The sequence below is a fragment of the Venturia canescens genome, chromosome 10 (genome assembly GCF_019457755.1).
Source record: "Venturia canescens isolate UGA chromosome 10, ASM1945775v1, whole genome shotgun sequence".
In the NCBI taxonomy this organism is placed as follows: Eukaryota; Metazoa; Arthropoda; class Insecta; order Hymenoptera; family Ichneumonidae; genus Venturia; species Venturia canescens.
Genome location: NC_057430.1, coordinates 14,088,303 through 14,100,343, shown reverse-complemented (window position 1 = coordinate 14,100,343; position 12,041 = coordinate 14,088,303). Strand labels below are relative to the sequence as shown.

Below are 12,041 nucleotides of genomic sequence, written 5' to 3'. Positions count from 1 at the left end.
GAGAGGGTTGAGAACAGTTCGGGCGAGTCGGAGTGATCGTAATTGAATGATGGTTCCCGAATGATATTACCGAATCGAGATTGGCAATGGGACACACACACACACACAATACTTGGAATACTCGAGGCATATTGTACCTATGAACGTGCGCCTGAGCTTCTCGTATATCCGTGACAATTCACTCAAACGAAAATGGGTATTTTAATGAAGTTAACGAAAGAGGGAATTCGACCTACAAAACCGGCGGGCTGACGATCGAACGGTTATTGTTAAAAAAATAAGGAGCTTCCGCTACATTGAAACACGCGCAAGCAGGTTGATGGCTCGTTCGATGCGCGGGGAGATATCCACGAATAAATGATTATTCAACGATGATTTATGGGCAACGATCCGACAACAGAATTTCCGAGAATTCCATGCGAATAAAGCCCTTCGCGAATAAGAATGGAAGCGACTGTAAAGATGATAATTCTATTTGACCTTCATCAAGTTGAACATCGAGGAATCCATCGGCCGATGCAGCCTCCGCGCGGCCGCGTTCATTTGCACGAATTTGAGGTTTATTACGTGTGAAGGACCCTCGTTACCCGACCGACCAAATGTCTCGAATGACCCTCAACCCCGAGAGGATTTCCTCATCGGACGATCCCCTCGAGAATCGGGCAATGCCCTCGGGTAATCTCGAGCGTTTTGACGCTGCAAGAAATCCTCTGAAACTGGTACGCAAGCAACGCAAGCTGCTTTCCCAGAGCTCTGGCGTCTCTCCTCTTTTTTACCTCCCCCGAAATACCTCCCGGTCCATTCCCATTAGGTTTATTCCGGGGCCGAAAGGGTCCCATTCGAAATGATACACGAGATCGAAGGATCGATCGCGAGAGCATGCACAGGTACGCAGAACTTGCACTTTGGCCGGAGCTGTTCCGTGTCTTCCATGCTTCTGTGGACATGGCTAGATGGAAATTTGCTCTGGCATGGGAATTGGTGCTTACCGAAATCCGTCTAACCGAGTTTAATGGCACGTGTAATGGTCAAAATTGCCGCTTCTCCCTCCGGGCCTCTAAATAACCTCCGTACGATTTATACACACGCGCGCATTCCTATATATTTATAAACGGATGAGAGCTTCCAAGAAATCAGACAATTCCTCTCTCTCTCTCTCGTATCACAAAATCAACGAGACTCTCGCGCCACCGCTATTATTTCGTATAATTGGATTCGAATCGAATTTAACTCGTTGCGGGGCGGGGGCGCGTGTGGGAATTTCGACACGAGCGGCGTTTCACCACCGAGTTTATAAAGATTTCCACCAACAAATATACGAGACAGACACGAAAATTGTGTGTTTCACTCTTTTTTCGTGTAAAGCTCTCTCCTCCGAGCTTAGCCGCAATGAATTAATTTATAATCCGCATTCTGTATAACGCGCGTGTACACTCCTTTTGATTCGTATATATTACGAGAGAATTTAATTTCAGATCTCCCATTTCCGTTAACCATTAGGCGCGCGTCCGCACGAGTATTCGATCGTGTACAACTAAACCCCGGACGAATTTGCATGCGTTATATGCAAAACCATTTATTTATCACGACTGGCATATTTCGATTGAATTCCATAAAATAATACATCGGTGAATTCCGGTGTTTCGGGGCTTGTTCTCCTCGTTCTTCTGTTTACAACGTAATCCAAGCGAAATCGGTTTATTCACAAGTGAATTAACTCGTGTGTCGGGCTGCGCTTGTTGATTTTTCGTGGGACCTGTGATCGTTGAAATTATAGTTTGTTTCTCTGTCTCTCTCTCTCTCTCTCGCGAGATTTTCAATTATCACTATAATCAGAGAATTCATAACTTATCCGCGTTATTGAAAAGCCGCATTTGTTCTTTGTGATTTCAGGTGAGTTTCTCTCGATATTCCAATAGCTGGTTAATCGGTTCTCGAGGAAGGGCGATTCGCTGAGGGCATCGAAGGTACGTCAGGAAAAAACGTTTATTTTGTTTGTCGAAAGTGAGAGCATCCATTTGGAGAAAAGGTTGATAAACTTTGCTCTGAAAATATTGGATCGAACGAAAAATCTCCGGTGAATTCGATCGCATCGAGTGACCGCCCGAACATTCGCAGCGGCGTGAAAAAGTTCAACGATATTCGAGCACTGAATCGCTAATTACGGTCACTGGTTGGCCTTAATTTCCACGACTAAAAATCAATTACAAGCGATCGCATGGCTGGGTTCGAAAGTGTGTTGTGTGTGCGTGTATCGGAGAGCTCGCTGGATCTCTGCTTCGTTCTGGTTTGCGCCGACTCGCAGCAGTTGCGACCGAGCCAATGTTAACCGGAGTGTATAGAGTTTTCATGCGGTCGCACGAGAGCTCCTCTGAGCCGCGGGGGTGCATGCTCCACGGGCAAAACCCACGTTGCCACAGCTACAGATGCGCATGAATCGGGAAAGAGAATTTGGGAAAGCGGCACGTTGGTCTGTCCGCATTGTCGATTGATTTCAAACGTCGTTCGGTCAGTGGGCCACACCCGGTGACACATTGCGAGACGAAAAAGCTGAAGATGTGACCTCGTTTATTGCAGGATTTCTCGGGCCTCGGGGCTCAGTAATGACGAAACGATTAGGGGGAAGGTTCGAGTGTCACCGCGTCAGCAAAAATTATCCAGAAATTTCATTCTTTGGTCATCTGTGCGGAAAAAACATTGGCGAGAGGCATTAAAAGGGGGCCGCGGTTGCGGGGAGTGGCGGAAGTGAAACAAGGAGTTGGAGCTAGTGGAATAGATACACGTGGAAAACAGGACGTACACAATGGCGTACACAGACGAATCCCCGTCGGGGGAGAGGGCCGCAAAGGGGAAGGGAAAAACGCAGGAATCGTATGAGATGATAAAGAGACAGGAGGAGGAGGAGGGCGAGAGAGAGAAGGAGAGCAGAGAAAAGTAGACGAAAAAGAGAGATTGCCGTATCCCCTTTCCCCTCGTACGACGTAACAGCCTTTTTTCATCGTCGTTCTCGGAATTTTTCCGACATCATTTCCTTGAAGCGCCAGCGAAGCATTTCCTGCGCCAGCAGGTTTTCTGTCTGCCCTACACGAGCATCAACCCCGCTCCTACTACTTTCAACCGCCCCTTCCAACACCCCTGTTCCCCCTTTTCCAAGCGTCGCTGCTTCTACTCCTCAGTTGCAGAGATTCGGGTCAGTCACTCTCGCTCACTCCCTCACTCGTTTTTTCCTCCCTGCCCGTTCGTGCCTCTCTCTCTCTCTCTCTCTCTCATCATTTTCTCTCCTTTACGTTCTTGTCTCATCCTTCTCTTTTCAATCCTCTCTCCGTTCATCCCTCTCCTAATCCTTAACTCTATCGCATTTCTCGCGGGAGCTTACACCGCCGCCGCCATCATTATTCAACTCTCAGCTCCTGCTCGCAGGCCCTGCTCCCAACCCTCTATTTTCTCTCTCCCCCTCCACTGACATTTGAACACAATTAATTTCTGACTTGTATACATATGCACTCGTCCCCCCTCAACCAGCTTCTCCTTCCTCCCTTCAAACATCACCGCGGCTCTGTTACCAAACAACTACGAAAACAACCTGCCCCAATCCACTCTATCGGGAAAACATGCTCTCGTAAATAACTCCAAATATTTCGGAAATTCTGCTTGCTCTCTGTCCTCCTCGCATCGATATCCGCTCGGCAAACTTTTAACAATAATTATTTTTGAGCGTTCATCTCTCTCGACAATCATCGGATTAAAATGATGCTTTCGGACGACTAGCTCCGAGCGTTAATCCCGTTAACCGAGCACCAACTGATTTGTTCGTTGTTCTCATAATTATTAAATCAATAATAAGCTCCCGCGCCATCATCCTGCCGGATGTTCGAACGTATTACGTCAACTGCCTCACGATACCATGGGAATTTCGCGGCGGCAGTTTAGCAGTTCGGTTAATGAAAATGAATATTAAAAGCCCGTTGAGATCGAAAATACGTTTGACCTGGTGGCTCGTGCATTTGACGCGAAGGCAAAATCCTGTCAAAAGTTACCCTATATGCGATCGCTCGCACCGCATTTTCCAACTGAGAGTTTTCACTGAAAAACTACGAAATATCGTCGCTACGTGACCAAGGTAAATTAATCTGGTCTCGTCAAGCAGCTTTTGGCACTACAAAAAATCACATATATCAATAATTTTGTAGAAAATTTGCTTCGCCCGCGACTGAAAATCGAGCGAATGAAGAACGAAGCAAAAAGTATGCGAATAGTAGCGCGAACGTGTGGGTGGCCTCACGGAAAAGTATAATTCAGAAACGTTTCAACAATGGGGCGCGCATGACCGGCCATTTTGGCTTTTATGTAAATTGATGCAAAATAGTGTATTACTCTTCCTGATTCGGTGCGGCGCTCCGTTGGCTCACATACGAAAATACACGAGAGCACATGCGGCGGGGATCGCGCGTGTTAACTTACCTCCCCGTGTATATCTATAGGGAGTTTAGAAGTTGTTTCGTCCTATATAATGGGGAGGCAAATCTCCTGTCGCAACCCGGTGAGTTTTCCCCTTCGAGCATTTTCAACTACACAATATACACAAATTTATTTACATAACAATCAAGTATACAAGCGACCGGTGGACTCGTCTCTGAAACGGGGGGGAAGGTCGACGTTTAAATCGAGCAGGAAAAAATGATATTTTTAGGGAATTGTCGATGCTCGCGATTCCGCTCGCGGCGGCGGCGGCGGCGGATACTGCTGCTGGTCATTTGAAAATTGTTTAAATGCCGTGGGAAAAAGCTGTTGGAAGCGAGCGGTCACGGCAGGAGGCCACTGCAGTTTCTATGGATTGATTTTCGCTTTGGCAAACATACTGCGCGCCGCGCAGTGAATATCCCGGGTATGCACACACGCGCATTAAGGATTGAGGTTATTGTTGCCGGAGTTGTTAAGCGCGGCATAAATAATATATCGAGCACTTCGTATTTGGATTTCATTTACCTTCAACGCGGTTTGTTTCGTTAAGCTTTATTAATGGCAGCCAAATCCGACGGGGAATGGTGCGATCGGCGAAGAGGCCACGGATTTCCACCGCTCCCGTATGCTGGTTCAATCATATGGTCGGTGGGGGCGAGCAGAAAAATCGGAGTGAATCGTCGGAGGTTTTACTTTCGGAATTCTTTCGAATGGAGAGCACTGCAAAACGATTTTTTTCTTTCGCCTAGTAAAGGGAATTGCGTCACGCACGATATTATTTTGAGTACGAAAAATGGGATCGTGTGCGCGTGAAGCTCGGGCCGGAGTGAGCTACGATCCTACCAAATAATCAGGAAGCTTCATAACTTTTCCTCCCTTCCTCCGGGATAAATTTCCTTTTTTTCGGCTCCGGAAATTTGTTTTTTTGTACCGTAGCGAAGGGAGAACATTGTCATTGGGTTTTGTTGGCGATACTCTGCCGCCCTCGGGAGCGCGGAGAAATTCGCGTGGAGATTTTTCAACGTTTGTGTCCTCTCGCGACTGCGTCGTCCTTTTTGCTGCTTCGGTGTGTTCTCCAAACTCGAGCCTCGCTGTTTAAAGACTGCGAAGAGCCAGAGCAGAGGGAGGGAGGGGGGGGGCAAGAAGGATAGGGATGGAGAGAAAGCAAAAGAGAGAGAGAGAGAGGAGGAAAGGCAGGAAATAAAGAGGGGGAGGGGGCGAGGAGGAGATGTAGAATATGTGGGTGTGTGTCCCTATACAGCGCCCACTGTATGGGAGTACGACGAGGAAATTGTGTTCCCGGGGAGAGCGTGATTTATCGGGTTGTCCGCAATTCTTTCTCTTTCTCTTTTTCCCTGGCCCCCGGCCCTCCCTCCTTTCCCATTTTTTCTTCATTTTTGTTCCTTTTTAATTTTTTTCAACTTCGTTTCCTCCTCCGCCGTCTCTCTTATGAGCATAACGCGTACCCGCAGAGAAGGCGACAAAAAAGTTTACCCGCCATGCTCTCTGGAGCGCAGATAAAACTTTCCGGTTCGTGTGTTCCACACACGGAATAAATGTTAATATGGGAATATAGGGCCACTAGCCTTCCTCGAGGAAAGTAAAAAAGGAATAGCGACAGGTATGACTTTTGCCTTTTTTTATTCCTTCGATCCCCTGTTCTTTTCGTCCAACCTTTTTTCCGACTCACCCCGCGATAACTCAATTCTCCTTCGTACTCCTTACGAGCCGCGGTCCAACTTCCGTGGAATCGCTCGCTCTCTCCCTCCCTCCCTCCCAGCATTTGGAGCAGCAAATTCCATGTTTTTTTCTCGTTATCCGCGCCCCTCGATCTCACGAACAAAACTCCTCAAATTAAAAAAGTACGTATCACTTATTTCTTGACTTTTATCCTATTTTGTGGATAATGACTTAGTTTTCAAACACGTTATTCTCCACTCGTGTTGCCTCACGAACAATTTCCTTCCTCATAAATAAATAACGATGCTAATAATCACGCGAGGGATAACAAAAAATGTGAGAAAAAACATTATTTATGATGAAATATAAATGTATACGTGTGCCGACGTATTAAGTCGCACGCCATAAAATATAAGGCTCGTTAAAAAGTTGTACCGGTCGAGGCTAAGGTTAAATCGAGAGTCATTGCTTACTTGGCGAAACTCAAATTGTAGTTCGACGTACCTCTCTTTTTCTTTGTCCTTTTGCGGGTATCGCGATGATGCTTTTTTTTCAACGCTTCTTTTGCCCTATTTTCTTTTATTTCCTCCGTTTTCTCCATTTCTACTTATGTACACCGCGCTGTGTGTATCCCACCCTCTCGGCCCCTCCCTTCGCTCATCCTCTTTTCATTCTCTTCGTAGTATTCCGTAGCTGTGGAATCCTGCTAAGGAATGACGAGGTACAACTCGTCTTCTCGTCTTTTTATCTTCAATGCGCATCTCAGGGATTTACTACCCCTATTGACTCCAGAACCTCGCCGTTTCGCAAATTGACTCTGACTTTTTTCCAGCACCATTTCTTCGCATCCACTTCCCGCGCCCTCCCTCAGCCTGTGCCCGCTTGTTCTGCTTCATTTTTTTAATTCTCCTCTTTTTTTTCTCCATTCCTGGCCTTCCATTTATGCATCTTTATGCATCAACGATTTTTTTCTGTATCGCGCTCTCATACTTGACTTCGCATTTACTTGTTCAGCCACGTCCCTTGACGCGCATCATTTTTCCTTGATCACGCAGGAGAGATTTTCCTCCCGATACAATAAATATTCATCCACATTGCACTTAATTTTACTCCGATTCCGTATTTCATATATTCAAAGTCTCGAACGTTGAATAAGCAGAATTTTGTCAGTTTTTTGACGAAGTGCCGGGGGGAAAAACTCAACGAGATTCGATTCGGCTCGCTGCATATTCGTCACGTCGATCGACCATTTTCTCCATTCGCACTTGTCTCCCGCGTACCACTTTTTCCTTTCCACTTCTTTCTCATCTTCCTCCACCCTCGCGCAGCATCTCGCCCTGTGAAAAGAACAAAATATGTCTCACGTTTCATGCAACTTGCCGATGCATCCCTACGGAGAAGCGCTACGGGAGCGCTACGAGCCGACAATATCAATGTTACTTTGAAGCCTGCTCAGCCCAGAGAACTTTTATCCTCCCACTGCGAAATAAACTCTCCGCGTGCACATGCATAAGCGAATGCAGAAGCGAAGCCTGCGTCTCATTGTGAATTTTCGTACCCGTTCCTCGTGTGTGCGAGCAACGTTAAATTTATAATAAACGGCTCGACACACTGTCGGACAAAAGTTTACGAACGAAAGTCCAAATATGCTTCGAAGCCGTTTCCGCTGCCATTTCGCTGGCGCATGAAGAAACTTAATGAACGCTATTTTCACGGGGACAGATTCGGACTCGCCTTGCCGTTTCTCCAAGTTTTCTTCCTTTTTTCTCCCTCGCGGTACGTCATCTTAGAGGACGACGCTCGAGCTTTTTTTTTCGAGTTTGGCAGATAAAGTTTTCAGACAATGAAATAGAAAAAAAAAAAATAGTCGCAAAAGTAACTTCAAAGTTTTAGCTCCTTTGACCATTAAAAATCCTCGCTTCGAACGTCTCAAAATTTCGTTGGAATCCAGAGAAACTTGCTTCCTAAATCCAAAAGTTCACGACCATGCTCAAGGCAGCGAACGAAAGTGCAGAGAAAATGGAAAATAGCTTGAAAAAAGTCTAAAATAAAAATGAAGCTCAAGGCACTTTTAAATGGTGCTATTTATTCAAATATTGTTCGATTTTCGTGCCAATTTGACGCGTCACTTTTCATGACTATTGCTAAATAAAGAAATATTAAAATGATTCCGATCGAATTTATTATCCTTCGCCGAGGTTCCCATTTTCAGTTGCACATATGCCCTCCAAAAGAGATTGAGTCTTGAGGGAGGGCGCTGAATGGATTTATGCATCGATCTATCACGCCTCGAGTTTCAGCAACGATTTGCTGTTTACAACGAGAAGACGAAGCTGAGGGATCGAAAGAGGGTGGCTCTTCTCGTGTGGCGGAAGTGTGAGTGCACCATTACCTTTGGCGAGCGAAAGAAAACGCATTACTCGCCACTTCTGTGAAACTTTTTCACGAGTCCTCTCTATCACAACGTTAAAAGAGAAGTGAAAACCCCTTGCCACATAAGAAGTAATGAAGTGTCGCCAGTTTTCGAAAGTACGCTCGCGAGAGCAGCCATTCCCGAAGAAAGTCTGGCGAGAAGGTAGACGAGAAGAAGCCAGCGACATAATATAATTGATTTCCCGAGGCCAATTTATGACTCTCGCAATCACCCAAAGTTTCGTGCAAAAACTTGTCCCCGAGAGACGATGCTATATATTTTCGTAAGATTGAGGCATCGCAATTTTTCAAATGTCACTTATTTAATTGAAAGTAAATGAAAAGTTTGCTGCGAGGGGGATCGACCTGGTGCGATCGTATCTTAACGAGATGTAATGAGAATTCAATTGGGTAGATCGAACTGTTTGACTCAACAGCAGATTTTGTTGTTCCTCAAAAGAGGTGTGACGAAAGAAAAAAAATTGCGACGGTTAAACTCGAGAGAGAATTCACCCTTCCGCAAAGTTCTCGAAGTCGATCAAGCGAGTTAGCTCTTCGTGGATCTTTCAAGGATGTGCGGAATAATGAGAATAAGACTGGATAAGCTTGGTGAATAAAGCACACGGCTAGTGAGAAAATTAAGCGGGAGAGTTTCAAAGAGAGTCGAGTCAGGCTACGCGAGGGAGACTGCGGGCGGGCGAAGCTTGGAAAAAGCGTGAAAGAAAGAACCGAGGAATAAGAAGAATAGCCAGGAAGTAAGTGTTTCATAAACAGCTCTCCTCTCGGCCAAGAGTTTTCGGCTCGAAAATACCGGAAAAGCACAAAGAGGGATGAATATCGCACACTCTCGTCACAAAAAAAAACTAATATTTACACGAGACGTAGTTATAAGTAGATATTTTTATACACGGAACGCCTTAATTAGAAGGATTGCTGCGTCACAAAAGAAGCTTTTATAGCGTTAACAGAGGGAGCAGATCGTCCCAATTAAAAGGAGCCTCATTTTCGACGATCGAATACGAAGCTTCCTCTTTAATTTTTCTACGAAAATGTAGTTTCTTCTCTCCTCGCCTCTTGAGACTCTCCTGCAAGGCGTTGTTTTGTATTTGTAAGAAAGTTTTGGGAGGAAGGCGAATGAATTAGTAAACGGAGTGCAAGTTATGATTTTATGGGCTCTGTTTATTCAAGCTCGATAATTCCAAGTTGACTGCGCGGAGCTGGAACAAGGCATCAAAAGTTCACTGTTAACTCGAAGAAAACAACGTTCGCGTTTCGTCAAATCTTATTCTAACAAAGTGGGTAACAACAATATTACGACGGAGCGCAAAAATGTCCGTTTGAGTTTTTGAAGCTTGCTGGGAAGAAAAGAAGTGGAGGAAAGAAAAAAGAGGATTTTATTTGACAGCATGCCTGCGCCCCGTCTCAACTGTGTTTCTCATACGTTAGACCAAAGTGAGAAACGTTATGAAGACGCCCGGGGTATTTTCAATTTTCATCAATCTTCCTTACCGCTTACCGCTCGAGTCTTTTACGTCGCGACTTTCACGTACGTCGGACAAGTGTCTGCGTATATTTGTCTATACGTTGCCGCGCACATATATAGGTGACGATCGCCGAGGGCTGTGAAACGTATACACACGAGGAAGATCCTATTAGTTAGCTGAACCGCGCTGCGCGCTCTGTGAGATCGCTCCGACATCCTGGAAAATTCGCCATACATCTCCTCATCCAGGAAAATAGAGAGACGGACGCGGTGAGCGTAAATGTAACTGGGAATATGAAAACGGTTCGGATGATAAAAATACAAAATGTTTTTTCATTTGAATCTCGTTGGTTATTTCGAAAGACTGCTTGGTAATATTGGCAGTTGGGAAAATGATTTTTATTATTGCTTAGCCGAAGAGCATAAATCGAAAACGTCGCGTGCTTAAGCTCGATCGCGATTTTCCCTAATGCTGGGAGCAATCACTGAATCATTTGGAAACTTGGCACGAGTAATGGTAATGAAGGAGAAGACAAAGGATCATGAAAAAGGGATCGGTGGGATGAAATTTATTCTCGACGATCGTCCCACGCTTTCCGTGTATTGAGAGACTTTTTTTTTTTTTTTTTTTTTTTTGGGAATATAAACAGTTTATTGAACGGCCCACGGGCGATGGGAGAGTAAGAACGATCGCGAGTCCAAGGGGGGCTGAGTGAGGCAGGGAGGTCAAAGTTCGTCGGGCTCAGAGATTGGGCTGGTGAAAATGTAGGTGGGTTCTCGAGGGCTCCGAGTGTATAGCGATACATTAATATGCGGTAGCCATTTCCGATACGGTGGCTGCATGCCCCGTGGATAGCCCGATTATTTGCCCCTGGCCTTTCTCTCCCTTCCATCCTTTTCTGTGTATCATATGCAGACCTAGACCTGGGCCACGAAGGAGAATATTGGACAAGGGGAAGCAAGTAGGGCTTTAATATTGGCTGTGCAATGTGTAAAACGTGCCTGGAGGCTGAAAGCGCTTGGAACCGGTGAAGGAACATCGCCAGGATCGGTGAACGGCACTGTAATAGCGCTCCGCCGGTGCTGCTGTGTAGTACGTCAGAGCCCCCAAAGCTCTTGGCATGGCTCGTTAATACGGCGCAGGGATGCCGGGGTCCAGGCCGAGCGACCCGGACCGCATCTGACGCTGCTTTCCATCTCCATTGACGAAGGGGGGACGCTCGCTTCTGCGGGGAATCCTCGAAGGGAGCATTTCAAAGCAGAGCCATCGATTCCGACGCGACTCTGTGTACACACTTGGCAGTGCCCGACTTCGTTCATGCGGTCTCGGAATCCCTGTGAGACAAAAGGGCAAAGCATTTACCGAATGGCAATCGAAAAATCTCATTGGACCGTGTGAATGTAACATGAAAACTAATGGAAAAGTGGGAGAACGGAGCAAAAAGGAAGGGCAGCTGACAGGGGAGGGCGAGGAACACGAGAGAGGAGCAATTAAAGAACACAGCGGCGTGTATCGTCGTGCCTCCAGCCGAATTTAGAGCACCGATACCGAACGCGTCGTTGCATGATAGTATCCAGACTTGTATGATACTCTGTAAAGTACGAATATAGGTATACAAACGTCTGCTGGAAAGTTCAAACTTCCTGCGGTACTCTTCGCTACAAAACTCGGCCCCTTCCACCCTCTTCTATTGTTCCTCCGCCTTCCAATTGAATCTGTGCTCCCGGCTCTCGAATACCGCGACTGTATCGTGACTCGTTCGATATACCTCTCGGTGCGGAGAAATATCGCTGGGGGTACAGGCTGTCGCAAAAGTCGTGCTGAAACTTCGAGGCGCTCTCTGTGGAAATAATATCTTGGAAGAGTTTCTTGAATTATTCATTCCGGACGCCGCCGAAATTTGGAAGGTTCTGTAGCCCAAGGCGTCGTCCATCAATGTTGCAATATCAGTAAGGTACTATTTTGTTGGAAGCACAAAAATCGCTCTGCCGAGGAGGCGGGAGT

General features: G+C 46.2%; 1 protein-coding gene across 5 annotated transcripts in view; it reads left to right on the top strand.

Annotated features, from left to right (window-relative positions):
• Nucleotides 1-12,041, top strand: part of GluRIB (Glutamate receptor IB) — a 169,598-nt gene that overhangs the window by 44,282 nt on the left and 113,275 nt on the right. The window lies entirely within an intron of this gene.